General features: G+C 43.8%; 1 pseudogene; it reads right to left on the reverse strand.

Moving 5' to 3' along the window:
* The window catches only part of LOC124039616, a 306,037-nt pseudogene that overhangs the window by 175,318 nt on the left and 108,031 nt on the right, over positions 1 to 22,688 (reverse strand).

Genomic DNA, 22,688 nt, shown 5'->3' on the forward strand with positions numbered 1-22,688 from the left:
TGTTCTGTTTCTTGATGATTCACCTTGACTCTGCTATACAAGGGAGATGGCAAATAGCACCCTGCGCTAAACCTGCAGTGAGCGTAGCTAAACACACTAAAACTATGCAAATACCACCGGTTTACTCTGCAAAATGAACAGAATAGAGCCCAACATTCTCAATTACATCCAACTTGAGTCTGTAGAGAAATAGAAAACATGTTAGCATGATATCGGAAGCTTAAATCTTAAGTAAGAGCAATTAAGTGATTGTAGTGGCGGTGCCTCACACAAAGCCGGGAGTAACGGGCTGAAGCGGAGAGCACGGTGAAACGGAGAGAGATCAAAAGCGAGGTAATGAGTTAAACCAATTAATTTCCTGACCTTCGCCGATAGAACAGCCAACCTGAATCCCATTACTCATCACTCCCACCGGTCCTGCTCCATTTCTCCCGTGACCCATTTCAATAATCTCCCTCTCCTCCACCCATCTCTCTTTCCTCTTCGTCTCCCCAAAGAGACCTCTGAGAAGGATTCATTTTGCCAAAGCCAGTCTATCGTGTTCAATCGTCAACGATAAGACAATGAGACAATTCCTGTCCATTGTGAGGGTGAATGTTTTTTCACCGTTTTTTGGTCTGTTGTTCTATGACTAAGGGTCAGGGGTTTTTTCTTTGTCTGGTCTAGGGAGTGACAGGCTCGACTTCCATGGACGTGTGACGCTGTCCTACAGCTATGACTAGTAACTACATGTCAGCATCAGCATGTTCGGTCTAAACACAGCCCAGTGTTGGCCTTTGAAGTTTGATATGGCCCCTCTCCTCTCCCTCTTTTCTTGCGTGATGAGTGTCTCACACGAATGGGACTGTCAATCCTTGTGTCACACACACATACACAGCGAGTGACTTGCCCTGTAATTAGTCTTTGCCCTGATGATAGCCTGTCCGACAGGCCAGTCAGGTGTCCTGGTGACTGTATGACTAAGTCTGAAAACTCTGGTGCATTTATTAGCCCTAACGTAACTAAATAGATAAGACTTGGATATCAGTCTGAGTGAGGATTTTATCTTCGAAAAGTCCAGTTCTCCAGGTTCTTTCCAATAACGCAGTTTTTTTTAAATAGAAGGTGCATATGAGGACATTCCCTAAATATAGTATATTCAATTACAGATGTAGGATCTTAATTTGACCTATATTGTCACAGCAAAATAATCCTGCAGCAACAGGATTTGAACATTGAGTCGATATTGTTGCTTGATAGCTGGCCAAAGGTAGGCTACATGAAAAGTGCAATACTGTTAATTTAACCATGTGTGAGCGTGGGTTTTCAGTGAATTTATGTAAATCGCAAAGCTCATCTGCATTTCCTGTATATGGTAATGGACAATTCCATTACTGGACAATTACCTTCCTGTGTAGGACAATTCTCAGCAACAAAAGAGTGATCTAATTAAGATCCTACATCTGTATTTAACAGTCATCTTATTCCCATACAATATTTAGCCATCAAGACTTGTAAAAAAACAGGACCTCAGAGTATTTCGTCGCCGCTGGAGGTGTGTGTAGTTCACACAGACACACGATGTCCAGGGCCGCTGATATCGATTGGAACCAGGGAGAACCCCAATTACCGGTGAAGTAATGGCTCATCTGTCTTCCTGGCTGGGGCAGGTGCAAGCCTGGCCTCATAACGTGTCATCTTTCTATGAGATGGAAACGACAGAATGTCTGTCTCTGTCTGCCCAGGGGCCGTATGTCTCACAGTAGCAGCGCTGATCTAGGACCATTTGTGACTTTTAGATTACAATGAATGAGATGGACAGGTAGGACCTGATCCTAGAGCAGCACTCACTTTGTGAATTACAGCTCTAGACCGCTGTCTGTAATGTGTCCACTGGGTGGTGAAGCCTGACTCAATTGTGATTTACACTCATCAGGATATTGTACATCCTGGAGTCCATGAAAGTCTCACACACACACACACACACCCACCCACCCACCCACGGATCGCTCGTCTTTTCAGTTCGCTGCAGATAGCGACTGGAACGAGCTGCAACAAACACTCAAACTGAACAGTTTTATCTCAATCTCTTCAAAGACTCAATCACGGACACTCTTACTGACAGTTGTGGCTGCTTCGCATGATGTATTGTTGTCTCTACCTTCTTGCCCTTTGTGCTGTTGTCTATGCCAAATCATGTTTGTCCCATGTTGTGTTGCTACCATGTTGTTATCATGTTGTGTTGTCATGTGTTGCTGCCTACCTTTTGCCTTTTTGGTAGGCCGTCATTGTAAATAAGAATTTGTTCTCAACTGGCTTGCCTAGTTAAATAAATAAATACAAATGTTAAAATCACACACACACACACACACATCATGGCTGCCCACCTGTTGACCTTCCCTGCATATCACACCTCTTCCCCTGTCCTGTTCACACCATTCTATACACATCAGACCTGGGTTTACACTGAGTGTTAATGTCAGCTGGGTTTGCACGTTTAGTACTATTCTATTGGTCGCATTGCACCTGACAAGCTTATATTCAATTCTATTAATTCCATTTCTATGATAGAGATAGTGTTTCTTTGGCAATGGTAGAGCCAGCCGTCGTGCTCATAGTCAAGCCAGCCGTCGTGCTCATAGTCGAGCCAGCCGTCGTGCTCATAGTCGAGCCAGCCGTCGTGCTCATAGTCGAGCCAGCCGTCGTGCTCATAGTCGAGCCAGCCGTCGTGCTCATAGTCGAGCCAGCCGTCGTGCTCATAGTCGAGCCAGCCGTTGTGCTCATAGTCGAGCCAGCCGTCGTGCTCATAGTCGAGCCAGCCATCCTGCTCATAGTCGAGCCAGCCATCCTGCTCATAGTCGAGCCAGCCATCCTGCTCATAGTCGAGCCAGCCGTCCTGATCATAGTCGAGCCAGCCTTCCTGATCCCTGGGTTACTGACTGATCTATTCTCAGACAGCAAACAGGTGTAGACACTCACACACCCAATTAGTAAATGTTTATTGTCTCCAGAAGCAGCGAGAGAGAGACAAAGGAAAAAGTGAGAGAGTGAAAGAGAGAATGAGAGACAGCGAGAAATAGAGGGTGAGAGAGAGAGCGATGCTGCCTCAGATTTACTTTGAGATGGTGACAGTTCAATCTGGCTGTGGGGCAGATTTAGACAGCATGGCTTGTAAGGTGTTCCAGCGGGTGCTCGGGTGGCGAGATGAGTCAACATCTCCGGTCAGTCGATACCACATTTGTCATTTTGTTTGGGTTGGGGGGGTGAAAGAAAAAGAAATAAGGCATCAGCTCCTTCAGCATCGGGAGGGCCCGGCAATCGATCCGCCACGGCCACTGACACGTAGCAGAATGGGAAAACAAAAGGTTGGAGCCACATCGCACTGATGGGTACCTTGTAATACCCTGTGATGTGTCAGGCCTCACTCCCTGTCCACTCTGTGTGGGTATCGACCATCAGTAATAACTAAACAGCATCAAAGTGCTGGGGCTGGAGTGGGTGACATTACAGGCGTCAACAATCTGTATGGTAAAGAGTGCTTGTTTTCTTTCAAACACCGAGCACTTGATAAGAGTCTGCCGAAAGTGCCAGAGGGGCATGGTTTGCATTTTTGGGACTATCCTGCTGGTTCCAGGAAAATGTCATCAATTCCACCTGGAGTATAAACAAAACAAAAAGGATGAGTCCAAAGAGCCCTCCTTCATATGTACAGTTGAACTACAAGTCCCACTTTACAGTTGAACTACAAGTCCCACTTTTACAACAACCCAGAGATCATAGAAGAGAGCCCTTGTTCAAAGAGTCAGCTTGCAGCAACCAGCGACCATGTGGCTCGGAGACTATAAGCTAAATGCTGCTGTGCCTCTAGCTAGCACCTGCTGCCAGCCACACCCCCCCCCCCAGTGGCCACAAGGCCCTACCCTAAACAGGGTGTATATATAGATATATATATATATATATATATATATATATATATATATATATATATATATATAGAGTGTTACTGGCAGCTCGGTCGCCGTGTAACCTAACCCCTTAGCCCGCATGGTTCCCCAGATGACTTTGAACTGGTCCCTGTCCAATGGGATGTGTATGCTCATGTAAACTCCCCTTCTGGGTCCCATTATGGTGAAGTGATTATGGTTCAATATTTGGAGAGGGGTTAGAAACAGGGTCAGAGAGATGTTGGATGTTCTGTGAGTTGTTGTTGCTAGTGTGCCAGTGCTATCCATCCACAATTCAGAGGGAGTGAATGAGTAGGGAGGAGGACAGGGTAAACTAAGCCTGTTGCTAGCCTAGTTAAGGACTTGAAGACACTATTACTGTGTGATTCACATGCAGTAGTTATAAAATAACCCCAGGCTGTGATGGTGCAACTGGATGGTGCAATTTGGAGGTCAGGTCTGTTCAGAAAGACATATTTTGTTAATTCTAGGGGTGCAGTGAATGCCTAAGCTACTGATCCATACCGAAGCCTAATATATTGACATATATTGATTGACCTTCATGTCTTAAAGTAATGATGGACTATCGTTTCGCGTTGCTTATTTGAGCTGTTCTTGCTATAATATGGACTTGGTCTTTTACCAAATAGTGCTATATTCTGTATACCACCCCTACCTTGTCACAACACAAATGATTGGCTCAAATGCATTACGGAAAGAAATTCCACAAATTAACAAGTCACACCTGTTAATTGAAATGCATGCTGGTTGAGAGAATGCCAAGAGTGTGCAAAGCTGTCATCAAGGCAACGGGTGACTACTTTGAGGGATCTCAAATCAAATATATTTAGATTTGTTTAATACTTTTTTGGTTACTACATGATTCCATGTGTTATTTCATAGTTTATGTCTTCATTATTATTCTACAATGTAGAAAATAGTAAAAATAAAGTAAAACACTTGAATGAGTAGGTGTGTCCAAAGTTGACTGGTGCTGTATGTAAATACAGTTTCAATTCCCCTGCATATATGGACATATATTATACATGAGTTTCCTGTATGTAAATACAGTTTCAATTCCCCTGCATATATGGACATATATTATACATGAGTTTCCTGTATGTGATTAGGGTATGGTTAAGGAACTGTTCTGAGCTGGATGCTAAGCCAATCCCTCCCTTGTGATCTGGCCACACTCTGCCCAAGCGGTCCACCTGAAGAGGCTGCAGTCAACACCATGAACTACAATCAAAGTCTCAACCCCATGAACTAAAACCAAAGTCTCAACACAATGAACGACAACCAAAGTCTCAACACAATGAACGACAACCAAAGTCAGAGACAAACATGACATTCACCGCAAACTAAACTAAAATAATCAATGTATCAACATCCAAAACCAAAGGTGCAGATCTAAACTAGTATCTAAAGGGTTTACATATACCTGTGCAGTAGGTATGATAACAGGTGGATAATATGGCCTGTCAGATCATATACTGGCTAATTGGCAGTAGATATGATACCAGGTGGATAATAGAGCCTGTCAGATCATACATATAATCAATAAAAATCTTTTAAGGGCGGGGGGGGAGAAGGATTACGAACTGGCAGTAGGTATGATACCAGGTGGATCATACAGCCTGTCAGATCATATACTGGCTAACTGGCAGTAGGTATGATACCAGGTGGATCATATAGCCTGTCAGATCATATACTGGCTAACTGGCAGTAGGTATGATACCAGGTGGATAATATAGCCTGTCAGATCATATACTGGCTAACTGGCAGTAGGTATGATACCAGGTGGATAATAGAGCCTGTCAGATCATATACTGGCTAACTGGCAGTAGGTATGATACCAGGTGGATCATACAGCCTGTCAGATCATATACTGGCAGTCGGTATGATACCAGGTGGATCATATAGCCTGTCAGATCATATACTGGCTAACTGGCAGTAGGTATGATACCAGGCGGATCATATAGCCTGTCAGATCATATACTGGTGAACTGGCAGTAGGTATGATAATAGGTAGATAATATAGCCTGTCAGATCATATACTGGCTAACTGGCAGTAGGTATGATAATAGGTAGATAATATAGCCTGTCAGATCATATACTGGCCTCTAACTGGCAGTAGGTATGATACCAGGTGGATCGTATAGCCTGTCAGATCATATACATTTACATTTACATTTAAGTCAGTTAGCAGACGCTCTTATCCAGAACGACTTACAAATTGGTGCATTCACCTTATGACATCCAGTGGAACAGCCACTTTACAATAGTGCATCTAAATCTTTTAAGGGCGGGGGGGGTGAGAAGGATTACTTTATCCTATCCTAGGTATTCCTTAAAGAGGTGGGGTTTCAGGTGTCTCCGGAAGGTGGTGATTGACTCCGCTGTCCTGGCGTCGTGAGGGAGTTTGTTCCACCATTGGGGGGCCAGAGCAGCGAACAGTTTTGACTGGGCTGAGCGGGAACTGTACTTCCTCAGTGGTAGGGAGGCGAGCAGGCCAGAGGTGGATGAACGTATCATACCTACTGCCATACTGGCTAACTGGCAGTAGGTATGATACCAGGTGGATCATATAGCCTGTCAGATCATATACTGGCTAACTGGCAGTAGGTATGATACCAGGTGGATAATATAGCCTGTCAGATCATATACTGGCTAACTGGCAGTAGCTATGATACCAGGTGGATAATAGAGCCTGTCAGATCATATACTGGCAGTCGGTATGATACCAGGTGGATCGTATAGCCTGTCAGATCATATACTGGCTAACTGGCAGTAGGTATGATACCAGGTGGATAATAGAGCCTGTAAGATCATATACTGGCAGTCGGTATGATACCAGGTGGATAATAGAGCCTGTCAGATCATATACTGGCTAACTGGCAGTAGGTATGATACCAGGTGGATCATATAGCCTGTCAGATCATATACTGGCTAACTGGCAGTAGGTATGATACCAGGTGGATAATATAGCCTGTCAGATCATATACTGGCTAACTGGCAGTAGGTATGATACCAGGTGGTTAATAGAGCCTGTCAGATCATATACTGGCAGTCGGTATGATACCAGGTGGATCGTATAGCCTGTCAGATCATATACTGGCTAACTGGCAGTAGGTATGATACCAGGTGGATAATAGAGCCTGTCAGATCATATACTGGCAGTCGGTATGATACCAGGTGGATCATATAGCCTGTCAGATCATATACTGGCTAACTGGCAGTAGGTATGATACCAGGTGGATCATATAGCCTGTTAGATCATATACTGGCTAACTGGCAGTAGGTATGATACCAGGTGGATAATATAGCCTGTCAGATCATATACTGGCTAACTGGCAGTAGCTATGATACCAGGTGGATAATAGAGCCTGTCAGATCATATACTGGCAGTCGGTATGATACCAGGTGGATCGTATAGCCTGTCAGATCATATACTGGCTAACTGGCAGTAGGTATGATACCAGGTGGATAATAGAGCCTGTAAGATCATATACTGGCAGTCGGTATGATACCAGGTGGATAATAGAGCCTGTCAGATCATATACTGGCTAACTGGCAGTAGGTATGATACCAGGTGGATCATATAGCCTGTCAGATCATATACTGGCTAACTGGCAGTAGGTATGATACCAGGTGGTTAATAGAGCCTGTCAGATCATATACTGGCTAACTGGCGGTAGGTATGATACCAGGTGGATCATATAGCCTGTCAGATCATATACTGGCTAACTGGCAGTAGGTATGATAATAGGTAGATAATATAGCCTGTCAGATCATATACTGGCCTCTAACTGGCAGTAGGTATGATACCAGGTGGATCGTATAGCCTGTCAGATCATATACTGGCTAACTGGCAGTAGGTATAATACCAGGTGGATCATATAGCCTGTCAGATCATATACTGGCTAACTGGCAGTAGGTATGATACCAGGTGGATAATAGAGCCTGTAAGATCATATACTGGCAGTCGGTATGATACCAGGTGGATAATAGAGCCTGTCAGATCATATACTGGCTAACTGGCAGTAGGTATGATACCAGGTGGATCATATAGCCTGTCAGATCATATACTGGCTAACTGGCAGTAGGTATGATACCAGGTGGATCGTATAGCCTGTCAGATCATATACTGGCTAACTGGCAGTAGGTATGATACCAGGTGGATAATAGAGCCTGTCAGATCATATACTGGCTAACTGGCAGTAGGTATGATACCAGGCGGATCATATAGCCTGTCAGATCATATACTGGTTAACTGGCAGTAGGTATCATAATAGGTAGATAGTATAGCCTGTCAGATCATATACTGGCTAACTGGCAGTAGGTATGATACCAGGTGGATCGTATAGCCTGTCAGATCATATACTGGCTAACTGGCAGTAGGTATAATACCAGGTGGATAATATAGCCTGTCAGATCATATACTGGCTAACTGGCAGTAGGTATGATACCAGGTGGATAATATAGCCTGTCAGATCATATACTGGCTAACTGGCAGTAGGTATAATACCAGGTGGATCATATAGCCTGTCAGATCATATACTGGCAGTAGGTATGATACCAGGTGGATCATATAGCCTGTTAGATCATATACTGGCTAACTGGCAGTAGGTATGATACCAGGTGGATAATAGAGCCTGTCAGATCATATACTGGCTAACTGGCAGTAGGTATGATACCAGGTGGATCATATAGCCTGTTAGATCATATACTGACTCATTCATCCCCCTTCTGTCCTCTGTAACTACTCCCCAGGTCATTGCTGTAAATAAGAATGTGTTCTCAGTCAACTTACATTTACTTACCTGGTAAAATAAAATTAATACAATGGCCTCTAACTGGCAGTAGTGGTAGAGTAATGGTTCCCCCTGGGACCTGGAAGGCCCCAGTACAATGTTAATGATTTACAACCCCAGCCCTCCACAGTCCCAAGGTCAGCCTTGTTAAACCGCAGGCTCTGTCCTGTAAGCCCAGAGCAGGGTTGAAGACTGTTCCTGGGTCCTCGGCTAGATTAGGGCCCGTATTCAAGAAGTGTCTCAGAGTAGGAGGGCTGATCTAGGATCAGGCCCTCCTCTCCATATAATCTTATTCATTATGATCTAAAAAACTGATCCGAGATCAGCACTCTTACTCTGAGACTGCGTGAATACGGGACCATGGCGGTAAGGTCACTAACTCCAACTGAGATAGAGCAGAGCTGGGTAGCGCTCCCCTGACACAGCCTCCACAAGTCTTCGCTAGACAAAACACTAGTAATTGGATGAAAAAAAACGGGTGGGGAAAGAGGACCCTGGAGCGAGTCGGCGATGGCAAATGCATAAAAATGTACAATTTCACTGATCTAATATTTCATTTAGGAGAGGGGGACAAACTGCTGGGTTGAAAAATGTCGACGACTCAATTTAAACTAATAAAGGGAATAAGAGGGAATTGGTTGTAGCTGTTCTAATACATCCCAATTAGGTAAGAAGGATGGGCGTCTTTGGTAATGGCGTTTAAATGATGATGCATAATTTGACATGGTGAAGGAGGCAGCCATCATGCATCGTTCCTCCACACAACCTAGTGGAGGGAGATTTACTATGGCACACTCCAACACGTCAGGCCTCATCTGCATTGACAGGTCTGATATATAACCATTTTACAGTAGTACACGTATATGCACACATACACACACACACACACACACACACACACACACACACACACACACACACACACACACACACACACACACACACACACACACACACACACACACACACACACACACACACACACACACACACACACACACACACACACACCACTTCTCCTCTGAGACCGTCAGGGAAGCTGCAGCCGGAGTCTGCTGCCGTGGCAATGTGCTGATGGACTAACACAGAGGCTATTTGAGAGTGATTGACAGGTCTCCATCTAGCCAGTCAGGATTAGAGGAAATCATCACAGAGAGAGAGAAATTTCATATAACTCTTTGGCTATCATCTTAAATTGGGGTGAATTTTGAAGAAACATAACCAGTCTTATGCGAGGTACAAACAGAACGTGACTTACGTTTGACCGTCAGGTCGGCGTAACTGGACACGCCCACGCCCTTGTCTGAGTGGACGATGCAGCGGTAGCGGCCCGAGTCTCCCTTGGTGGTGTTCTCCACGTCGAACGTGGCGATGTAGCGGCGTGAGTTCACCGGCCTGGTCTCTCTCATCGGGGCCTGTCTCCCTCCGATACCCTGGTAGGAAAATATACAGCAAACAAACCGGTACATCACTAGTGTTGTGACACCCCCACATCTAAACTGGTTCCCCTCTGTCACAAATATTGTGTCTCTCTGCAATGCCCTGGTTGGGAAATATACAGCGACACACGTGTAAATACACATTAGGAATGATGTGTCAAAAACATCACCTATCCAAAATGATTCCCCTCATTTGACGGATGACAAAATGTGTCTTCTGCAGTGACTCTTGTCAAACTTTGTTTAGAAACTCAACACTGCCAACATGGTGTCGACTAGAGTACAATAGATTGTACTGTAGATTGTAGTGATTTCAAATCTCCACACGGCTTAATGTAAACACTAGTGCTGAGGCCGAGTGAAGAGCGCCTGCGGGCTACGGGGTCTAACACCACCGCTGTCATTCTCCCTGTGCTAACCAGCAGGTTTCCATACAGCTGGTGTGTTTATGTATGGGAGAGGTGTACGAAGCTGCCTGGCAGGCAACGCTAGTCTAGTCCTACTGGGAAAAGGGGAACGCATCGTTGCAGACGGTCAAAGAGGTCAAACTGAACTGTTAACGGTCAAAGAATTCAGATGGGAGAGGAACACCAACAAAACAGAGCACTGGGTCTTCATGTGAAGAGGAGATATCCTCCTATTGTTTTCATGTGACGCATGAAACTGGAAGGGGGGGGTCAAACACAGCTTAGGGCAATGCCACAAGTGGTGTGTGTGTGTGTGTGTGTGTGTGTGTGTGTGTGTGTGTGTGTGTGTGTGTGTGTGTGTGTGTGTGTGTGTGTGTGTGTGTGTGTGTGTGTGTGTGTGTGTGTGTGTGTGTGTGTGTGTGTGTGTGTGTGTGTGTGTGTGTGTGTGTGTGTGTGTGTGTGTGTATTCATGTTCGTCTCCTGGTCTGTTTGGAGAGAGAGGGACAGAGGATCCTGTCAGCGAGAGCTGATCTGTTTGTTCTTCTCTCTGCACACACACAGCCCCGGCTCCCCCACAGCTGTCACCACACACACACGGACAGCACCTACACACACACGCCAGATTGGGGCCATTTGTTTTCAGGAATATTTCTTCATTAATGTCACCCGGGGGATTTCACTTAATGCTAGTGTTTCATCTCCTCCGTTAACGAGGATTAAAAGGCATTCGGAAACAGGAGCGACTAACTCACACACCGTCAACCTCTGTACAACACACTGATATGCAGATGACAGGGATGTGTTTGACAAGGAGTCTGGTAACGGCAGTTCCATGTGACTGCAACATGGTGACACTTAGGATCTAAAAGGACCACAACTGGACTGTTTAACACAAGAACCTCCAAGACGGTCATTCTGACCATTTTCATCTCAATTTAAACCTTGAACCAACCTGTGCCTGACTTTTCCTAAATACTGTAAGTGTATTTTAGCAGTACTTTGAGATAATTAGCACAAGACAAACACGTTCTGAGCATTTCATCCTCAAAGTTCCATGACAGTCAAAATGACCATATGCATATTTAACAGTAGACTAGACGGGCCTCAACGATTATCCATAACCACCAGTCTTAATAAATCATTTTAAGCCTGGCCTCGTTGGACACCCCTTCGTGCCCAAGTCATTTGGTTGTGTTTATGATTGTAAGATTAGAATACAAAATGTAAATATTTGAACAAAACATTTATTTGTTTATTTTACTGTAGGCTTATAGCCCTGTGTAAAAACTAAAAACCACTAAAACACAGAATTTCAAGAGAAAATACATTTTACTTGTGGAGTGCCTTTGTTACAAACTATGAAACAAAAACCATGTGTGTTGGAATGCAGTAAAAACTTATTTTTATAAAGGCAAAACAAATCAAAATGATCCAAACCAACAAGTCAATGAAGAAAATATCAGTAGCCTAAACATCATTATAAACTGGGTGGTTCAAGCCCTGAATTCTGATTGGCTGAAAGCCATGGTATATCAGACCGTATACCATGGGTATGACAAAACTTTTAATTTTCCAGTTTTCCAGTATTGACGTTGGTAACGTTGGTTACAATATCAATAAGGATTGTGATATATGGCCAATATACCACGGCTAAGGGCTGTGTCCAAGCAGCGTTGCGTCGTGCCTAAAAACAGCCCTTAGCTGTGGTATATTGGCCATATACCACACCTCCTCAGGCCTTATTGCTTAAGTATAAGTGCCAAGCATGCTTGTGAATAGTGAAAATCAGCTCAAAATACATAATGGCATTATGATGAATATAAGTGTTGATATGACACCGGTTAAAAATAGTCTATTGTCAGTTATTGGACACATTTGTGGCCTCGCTCGTGCTTACAATATGGTGTGCGACTTCAAGCAGCGGTTGGATCCAATTTAGCAGTTATAGCTTGTCCTAACAGTCACCAAAAATATTTGACACCTTCACTTGCTTTCAACACCATGCACAAATAAGTCGCTTGTAGCTGAAACTGGAGTTGTAGGTTTTGTTGCAAGTGCATCTGCCCCCCTGGCAGTTTCTCCTTGCCGGGAGCTGTGCACAATTTGGCTCGAGTGGAACCTTTGCTGCGGCCTTGGCACTCATGTTTCTCACGTAGCCGGTGTGCCAGACTCATTATGACGTCTGTCCTGCTCATGGTGTTGTTCATACACGACTTGAACAACATGTGTATGTTGATAGCAGCCAAGTCAAGCATGTTGTAGAACACAGCAACAGGCCAGCGGAGAGTTCCTCCTTTCACAGAGTACAGAGTACGTCCACACCGACCTATGGAATAGAACAGGTTAGGATTATATTCCCATAGGAAAAACAAAGGTGTGATACAGAACAGCATTGCATAAGTTGATCTACAGCGATGCATAGTATGTTGACAGACCTTTGTCCGGTTGTAGTGCGTAATAGTCGCCGGTTCTCTCTTTGTTGTGTCCCCATTGATGCAGCACGGCGACATTTCTCTCCTTGCCAATGTAAGGTTCCAGAAGCCTCATCACTACATTATCTGAGCATCGCTCACCTGCTGCCCGATACGGATCCTTTCCCAGATATGGAAAGTCGATCAGCATGAACCAGAATAATAATCAGCGATGTCATGATCCATTTTTCCGCTGTCATCTGAGTCGCTTTCACTCAGATCTTGTAGCAACACAATGCAGCATGTGCGTCCATTCGTCTTGCACTTGCCTTTGTAAATGATGCTCACACTACTCCAAGTAGGCCTCGAGTAGACTAATAAGACTGCTTGGATTCAGTGGACTGATATAGGCATTCACCGTTTTGAGATTATAATTAGAATAGATGAATACAATAGAAAGGTCCGTCCTGTTCTTCATTCACAATTGGTGATTACATATACTGAACAGAAATATAAAAACGCAACGTGCAACAATTTTATCAAGTTTGCAGACGACACCACTCCCTTGACGTCAACAAAACAAAGGAGCTGATCGTGGACTTCAGAAAACAGCAGAGGGAGCAGGCCCCTATCCACATTACCGGGACCGCAGCGGAGAAGGTGGAAAGCTTAAAGTTCCTCGGCGTACACATCACTGACGTTCTCAAATGGTCCACCGATACAGACAGTGTGGTGAAGAAGGCGCAACAGCGCCTCTTCAACCTCGGGATGCTGAAGAAATTTGGCTTGGCCCCAAGACCCTCAGAAGCTTTTACAGGTGCACAATTGAGAGCATCCTGTCGGGGTGTATCACCGCCTGGTACGGCAACTGCACCACCCGCAACCACAGACCACTCCAGAGGTTGGTGCGGTCTGCCCAGCGCATGCCTGCCCTCCCGGACACCTACAGCACCAGATGTCACAGGAAGGCCAAAAACATCAAAGACATCAACCACCTGAGCCACGGCATGTTCATCCCGCTATCATCCAGAAGGCGATGTCAGTACAGGTGCATCAAAGCTGGGACCGAGAGACTGAAAAACAGTTTTTATCTCAGGGCTTCAGACTGTTTAATAGCCATCACTAGCCGGCTACCACCCGGTTACTCAACCTTGCACCTTAGAGGCTGCTGCCCTATATACATAGACATGGAATCATTGGCCCCTAGTAATGGAAGACTAGTCACTTTAATAATGTTTACATACTGCTTTACTCATTTCATATGTATATAGTGTATTCTATTGCACTTTTCAGGGTGGCCTTTTACTGTCCCCTGCACAAAGTACACACGTGTAATGAAAACGCTGTTTAATCAGCTTCTTGATTTGCCACACCCGTCAGGTGGATGGATTATCTTGACAACGGCTAAAATGCTCACTAACATGGATGTAAAATGTGTGCACAACTTTTCTGGGATGTTTTATTTCAGCTCATGAAACATGGGACCACTTTACATGTTGCATTCATATTTGAGTTCAGTGTAATTATGCATTGTTCACTTCCCCTCGCTCATCAACTCACCCATTCTCCCCATCGTACTATACTTCATTTATTTCATCTGTTATACGTGTGAAATTAATGTTGATATAGTTTAGGTTCAGTTTCGAGGCAATTATCAGGGTGACTATCAACTGGGAATGGCACCTAACTAATCGGGAGAAGGAGCGGAGCAGGCCCTACTGTCGGGAGGAGGGGTAATGGGGAAAACCATTTAAAAAACAGCTTTTTCCATGACAGACTGACCAGGTGAATCCAGGTGAAAGCTATTGATGTCACTGTAGATGAAGGGGAGGAGACAGGAGACAATGATTAAGCCTTGAGACATTTTCATTTTATTTAACTAGGCAAGTCAGTTAAGGACAATGACGGCCTACTCCGGCCAAACCCGGACGACGCTGGGCCAATTGCGCACCACCCTATGGGACTCCCAATCACAGGCGGATGTGATACAGCCTGGGTTGCTTCTCAATATCAGGAAGGTGTTCCTAATGTTTGGTAGACTCAGTGTATAGACTTTAGGAAAAGTCAAGGACAGGGGGACATTTCTTTAAAGTTACAGCATTTTTTGTCAATATGCCTTCTAGTGTTAATTTACACAATCACAAAGAAATCAATTCATATTTTGTTTAGGAAGATCATAAAATACAAAATACAATTTATTTCAAAAGAACAGAATAGCCTGTTTTGAGTTTTATTTATCTGTGCTTAGTAGCCAAGGCTATCTATGGCTGGGCCATGCAGTCACATCACAGGCCCTGCCCTACCACAGTCAACACACTTATTTTACAGTAAGAATATAACAGAAGAAAATAAAGGATATTTTCCCCAAATGGCTATTGCTGATTGTCACCAGAAGCCAGTAGGAAAGTGCACAGAGACACGGTTATTCTAAGGAAAAGTTTAAAACAATAATTCATTAGAAACCTTGGAATCTGCTCTTTCTGGTAGGGTATAGCACATTGACGTCACCAGCTTTCGCCTAAAATGATTTTACTTTTGGTAACGTTAGCTCAATTGGCTATTTATTTGTTATAAAAACAAAGTTGGATAGCGGAGTTAACATTTTTTCCAATTTAAAAGAAGATGTACATACGGAATTTCTTCTTGAGAAAGAGGGCGAGAGATGCAGCTCAGTAAACACAGAGACAGTTGTTGTATTTGCAGGAATAAATTAATGGATTTTGTGTGTGTGTTTACACCACAATTATTTAGCATCTAACTACATAGATGGGTTGGCTGACGTGCGCACTTCCATGGGGCAGAAGTCAGCCTGTTGTGATTCTGGATGGCCAGATTGCCAGCAAGAATGACACTGCCATGGGGAATCGGAAGTGGCTTGTTTCAGCATGTGTTGTTTTGAGGTGTTTTGCCTGATTTAATGTCAATGCAAATAGGGCTAATATTTGCTTGCTAGCTAGCTAGCTAACCAACAAATAACGATGTATTTGAAAAAAAAATACATTGTTGTGCAAATGTATTTATTTTTAATAAACATTGGAGACGAAATATAGCTTACATGTTGTCAACGATCTAAGTCAACCGCATCGGTTTTGCCCCATGGTTGCACGCATGTTGATTTTGTTGCTAAAGCGACAGAGAACGCAGGTATTGGGGTTAGTGAAGGGGAGGACAGTTGAATGTTAAATCAGGTTTAAGATTGAGTGAATGGCTAATATCATTAAGGAACAGAAACTCTCCCAGATTTGACATTTAGCTCAATTCAGGTAAACATTATTTGCCTGTTGTTCATTGTGCGCGCGCGCGTGTATATTGCTTTTGTGTGCCTTTGTCTGTTCAGAATATTTCATATCGCTACGGTACTGATATTATAGCGTCTCTGTAATAATATAGGAGATCCAGGAAAGCAGAAATTCAGACAGTAAAGGAGAGATGGGAGCAAGATGGGAGCAAGAGAGGAGCAGACAGGACAGTGAGAGAACACAGGAGAACAGAGAGAGGGGAGGCCCACACAAGAAAAACATGGCATATTCCTGCTAATCATGACCTCTTTAAAAAAGGAAAGATGCCACTTCTGACATGTCCTGTGTGTATAAACTGTTAGACCCTAATATGTTCCTATCACTGAAGGCAATCAAATCATACAGGCGTCGCTGACCATCCCAGTTAGCAGCTGTGAGAGATCTTTCCACTCGTGCATTAAGATGTCTACACACCTGGCTTAGGAGCCCAATGACCCAAGATAGAATGCATCATGGCAATTGACAAAGATATACATACTAACATTCTAGGGAAAGAGAAGTCGGACAGGTTTGCACCTGCAGTTTTATTTTGTTTCATTTCTAATCGTTATGGATGGACTAACATCCTAGTACTGTGTAATATAACTTGCAAACACTGTGAATATTTAATTAGAGACAGGATTGTATGCTGGTCTGTACATGCGTGTAACATTGTGAAGTGTTGTTACTACAGGGGTGTTGGAGCGGGTGTATTTGTTTTGGTGTAATTAATTAGGTAGACATATGGTCCTGTAGCTAATTGACCTTGGAATCTGTGATTTATTACCACAAATATTATGAAATCATGATTTTCAAGCGTGTTTGATGTCAGCATTAGTGCATATTTTCTGCAAAAGTTGTCCCCCCCACTCTAGAGTTATAATACAAGCAGACTACTGCGAGTTTACGCAGTTCCAACATAATCCAAAAGGATGGTAGCCTAAAATCCCAATCCTGCTATATTGCACCTAACTACAACATTATTTCATGTAAAACATTAATTTGTGGTTTAGGCTGCCACCATTAGGATTATTTTGGATCTGCACATGAAGTGCAGTATAACTAGCTCACATTAGTTAGCAGTAATGTGACCGACATCAACATGAGGATGTTTTTTATATATTGCCAAACAATATTGGACATAGTTTATGAAAACATTGCAACAAAATTATACAAATACTTTTCAACAATTTGTCTTAATGGAAAATGACAATACAGTTGCACAGTCATTTGTACTTGCCGCCAACCCCCCCCCCCAATCAAAATGCCTGGCCTGCCTGGAGCTCTGTAGGATATGGAAAAAGTGCAATTTGGTAAGCTCCATTCCTTTGTCATTGCACCCTGTGCTGGTCTTCAGTCTCTTCATGCTCTATTACATAATATTGTCACCCATCAGACCATTGTCAATTTAATCTAGTCTTTAGGCCACATCTATTATTATCATTATGTGCGTGAAATTAGTTTCAATATAGTTTAGGTGTAGTTTGTATGGGCCAGCTGGGCAGGCAACTGTTGTCTAATAGTCAGAAAATACACTAAAATACACATTTTAATATTAACACTCTATGCACTTCTGGACCAATCAATACATTCTCTGATTGATTAAGATTTGCATTTGAAATCCTGAGGTTTCTTATGACCTATTTTAACAAAATAAATTAATTCATTTAGCAATGTATTACTTATTATGGACTATGTACACAATTGAAATATCAACTGTCAGAATGTACATCATGGCCATTCTAGTAGCTATGGAATTCCAGCGTTCCGAGTGTTAAGGTCAAAATGGACTCACCTGTAACCAGAGGTTATGGCTGTCTTGCGGTCGACCGTTAACGGTGCACTGGAACGTGGCAGTCTGCCTGGCGTTGACCTCCACACCTTTGATATGGAGAAAGTGGGGGGTGCTCACTAAAAGAGAGGAAGAGAGAGAGAGAGAGATGTATACAATAACCAAAACCATATTAAGCATGTTAAATACAGTACTTGCATGTATTGTAGTCTCATCCACTTTCAGTTTAATTTCCTTTGAATCTAACGGTTTCATTCTTATTGAGATTAATGGGAAATTGTGGTGGTTGTTTTTCTCCCGAATTCCCCATTTCTCAATTTTTCCAGTAACCTGAGCACGTATACGGAATCTGCCTCAACTCATACTAATATGGCCAATTATCTTTCAATCCTACCAAAAACAAATCACATTTATTCTCCATTGGCGTTGGCCTAACCTTGGTCTGATCTCTTGAGCCACTCGGGGGAGAAATCTGCCGAGATTCAATCACAAAATGGATCCGTACACTTTTTCTTTTTACCTTCTTCCCAGGAGGAGTGTCGGGGACAGCGTTTTCAATTAGGATATTACAGAGGTGAAAGGTCAGGAGGCAAGCTGTGGTGAAAATATTTTAGCCGGGGAACGTATAAACCTTTCGACTCTCTAGAGTTCAAGGATATTGGAAGAAAGTTTTCACCAACGCAGCAATAACAGTGATAAAGCAAAAAGGGGAGGAGGGGAGGAAAAGGGTTTAGGGGTCAGGTTGCAAATCAAAACAGAGCCATAAACTATTTTTTCTGGCCCCTGTTCAGTGTTCAGAGCTCCCTGCATTTTGACCACTATCAAAAACACACTTCTATGTAAACTTGTTGATATGGGGTGTGCATAGGGTGGGTTGTCTCCTTACTCCTTAATAGTTTGCCGGTTGAACTAACAACAAATCTGACTTGGCTGGGGAATCTGGGTCAATCTAAATACATAATGGTAGGTGGGATCACTACCTCACTAACGCACGGATGAAAGTCCATGCTAATGAAATTATGGAAATTCGTTTTTAATTAGTTCCCCCTTGTCTCTGTGTTCGAGGCACGCGGGCCGTGGTGGGCGACGACCTTGATTCTGATATCTGAGACGAGGTACACTAGAGTGCGCACCGTGTAACTCTGCGGTAGGCAATTAAAACAACTCTTGTGAAGTAACGTGGTGGCCCTGATATCTCCCAGCTCAGCACTCCCCCAGTCTTTGGAGTTGAGGGCTAATGGTATTGCCTTGCTTCACCTGGAAAAGATATGTGGACCGAGGCCAAACTTTGAAGAGCCAAAGTCCCCCTCTTTGTTGACACTTAATCTGTCGAGAGCCGTTGGAAAGTCACACACGAGTCTAGGCTAGTGACGTTGTTAGTAAAACAACTAAACAGAAGTGAAACGTGACGAAGAAAAATGTGAGTGTTCATGCGTGTTTATACCTTTTTTATACACACATAATGTGTGTGCTGTACTACACACTTGCAATCATCACACATTCTTTGTGGAGTGGTGTTCCTCCATGCCTGGCTATATGGCGAAGCGGATTTGTCCGTTCTATCCGAGGCAATTAGCCTAGCTTCCTCACGGAATTTCACAAATCTGGGGGAGGATTGTGGAACCGGAGTCTTTCCTGGAGAGGAGGGCAAAGACACAAGAAGCTCGCTGCCATCTAGTCCTTTTGCCTTTGATTCAAAGGACATATTTAATATGAAGGCTTGTGTAGTATATTCTAGCTTCGTTCGTGTCACAGGACTGTAAATATGAAATATGCCCAGGAATATACAGTATATTGAGTTCGCTATGTAGCACAGACATGGGTCGGTAGGTGACAGCAATATCATGTGAGAAGAGGGAGATGGGGGGGGGGGCTGAAGAGTGACAACCCAGTGGTAGTGGGTGACTTATGAGACACGCAAGGGATGGGTGCTACATAGAACATTCACTGTGTGTGTGTGGGGGGAGCGGGGAGACTTACTGCACTGATGGCCTTGCAGTGTGACATCCTTGATGGCTAGTAGACCTCTTTGTCCTGTGCTCACCGCCTCAAAGACAATCTGCAGAGGGGAGGAAAGGAAAGAAAGGAGGTGGGTAAAGAGGTTGGCAGTTGGCACAAACATAAACTGAATGTGTCCCAATGCTCTGTGTCTGCACCCCTCTATTTCTATGGGAACAAGCACTGTTCATGACAAACTGTTCACACCACTCTTGTTGGTGGAGAGTACATTTAACAGGTTTAAAGCATATTTCCTCCAATTCTACACGTTGTCATGGGATGCAGAGAAAATGTTGCAGTTTTAAAGCACATTTTCTTGCAATTCTACACATGTACACATGTTGATTGTGTAATCATGTGATATTTTAGCGACTCAAACATTACAACAAAATCTATGGTCTTAAAAACCTAGCTAAAACGTTATAAATAAGAGCGTCTGCTAAATGACTTAAATGTAAATGTAAATAAATAGCTCTAAGGTATGCAATAACTGACATGACAAGAGGAAACTACCCAATTTTGAAATTGTGCACTTGTCTTGAACAGTCACTGATTTAAAACCAGCAAACTGGCGTAAGCATCGGTTGGAGGGAGTTTTCACCATTGCTAATAAATCCATGTCAGGGAATGTGCAAGTGCACTTCAGGAGAAAAGTAGAGAATGGGAACGCAGGCATAGACAACGCTCCTGTGCTCCCATTCCTTGTACGTCTAGTTAGAGGAGGGAGAAGCTGGCAGCTGCTACAGTTTAAGGGGCCCGGGCCCACGCGTTCAGGCTTCAAACATGGGGCATGAGGCAGGGAGGTGGACGGGGGAAAAGGATTGGGTTACATGGACCCTTTCCATTTCAAACAATGGGGCCTGGGTCTATGATGACTGGGTTCATTTATATCCCTGAATCATCATGGCTTTCAGAGAGCATGCTTTAGCTAAGAGGCATGTGATATGGGTTGGATTCCCAGCCCACTTCCCCCTCTTCATCAGTGCTGTTACAGTCCGTGAGTGGAATTCAGCCGAGAAAACTGTTTTAGGGTACACACCTCGTAAAGATCGACCTAATCATTTAAATGTTTAAAACAATTATGTTTTCTTGTACAGAGTCTCATCCTCCATTTCCCAAGGGGAGGAGGGAGGGGAATGGTGGAGAGTGTCTGGACTCTGGAGTCATGGTTTCTATGACAGGGTGTCTGTATCATGAGTTCTTTTTTTTAACGGCTGCACCTGCGAGGGACGCTCTGTTGCATTACCACAGTGACGAATAGAGCAGCCCGAATCATGTTCTCACACTTCTGACCTCGCGGTCCACATCAGAGGAGTGGCCTCACGGAGACCACATTCCATGGCCCTTATCGCTCAGGAAACAACTGGTTAAAGACGCAGGGGCTGCCTTCCTGTTCATGCAGAGGTTCTGGCAACACGCCCAACCCACTTGGTTTACATCAGAGCTTTTCTATAGGCCAGAAAACGGGCCAATGGGACCCCGCTTTCTGGAGATCCTCCCTCATTCCCAGTTCCCAGTTATTTCATTCCATAAAGTTGTTCCCTATGCACTAGTCCCCTTGTCCTTGTTCACTAACCTTCATGGATTTGGGACAACTGGGCAGCTGTAAACAATGCTGAGCCACCATATTGTTTTAAACTATCCAGTACCAAAACTTCTGATCAGTGATGGGAGCAAGGGAAGGGAACAACGTTCTGGTATGAAACACACGCCCTCTGTAATGGTTGTGAGTGAACCCTGAATATCTCACTTGACTCGGTAACTGATGACAGAAACGGTCCGTTGGCGGTCGAGGGCAAGAGGACAGATACGATCAAGGACGAAATGTGCAGCGTTCAAAGTTTCTGAACAACAAAAACAAACACTTAAGATAATAGAACTATGTGGGGCCCAGATATCAGGTTTGTAGACGCAAAAATAGCAAACCAAAACAAATGTCCGGGGAGACTACAATATCCACATGTCCGGGGAGACTACAATACCCAAGGACACAAATCAACTCTGAGGAGATAGCAACACTGTGCTACGCATTACTTCCTACAAGAAAACACTGCTACAATTCTAGCCACGATTCTGTTCAAACTCCTTCAGTACAGCAGATCCTATGAATGGAAGGCTTCATCCTTCCAAAAGTAGTGCACTGTATAGGGAATAGGGTGCCATTTGGGACACAACCCTGGGCCTCATAGATGTGCGCATGCGTACCTCATACCAAGCTGACATATGGAGCACAGAATTATTTGTATTTATTTTTTTATTTAAACTTTATGTAATTAGGCAAGTCAGTTGAGAACAAATTATTATTTACAATGACGGCCTAGGAACAGTGGGTTAACTGCCTTGTTCAGGGGCAGAACGACAGATTTTTACCTTGTCAGCTTAGAGATTTGATCATGCAACCTTTCGGTTACTAGTCCAACGCTCTAACCACTAGGCTACCTGCCACCCCAATTATTAATGGATCTACTGTCTATTCTCGTGGCTTCCCTTATCATGCCTACCACATCAGCTGCTGTAGGATGTATTGTTGTGGGACCATACCTACTACAATGGAACCTATTTAAATATGGCCTTTGTTTGTTACAAGGGAATGCCAACCGCACCAGTCCCAATGCCCAATGAA

This window comes from Oncorhynchus gorbuscha, linkage group LG07 (genome assembly GCF_021184085.1).
Source record: "Oncorhynchus gorbuscha isolate QuinsamMale2020 ecotype Even-year linkage group LG07, OgorEven_v1.0, whole genome shotgun sequence".
Taxonomy (NCBI): domain Eukaryota; kingdom Metazoa; phylum Chordata; class Actinopteri; order Salmoniformes; family Salmonidae; genus Oncorhynchus; species Oncorhynchus gorbuscha.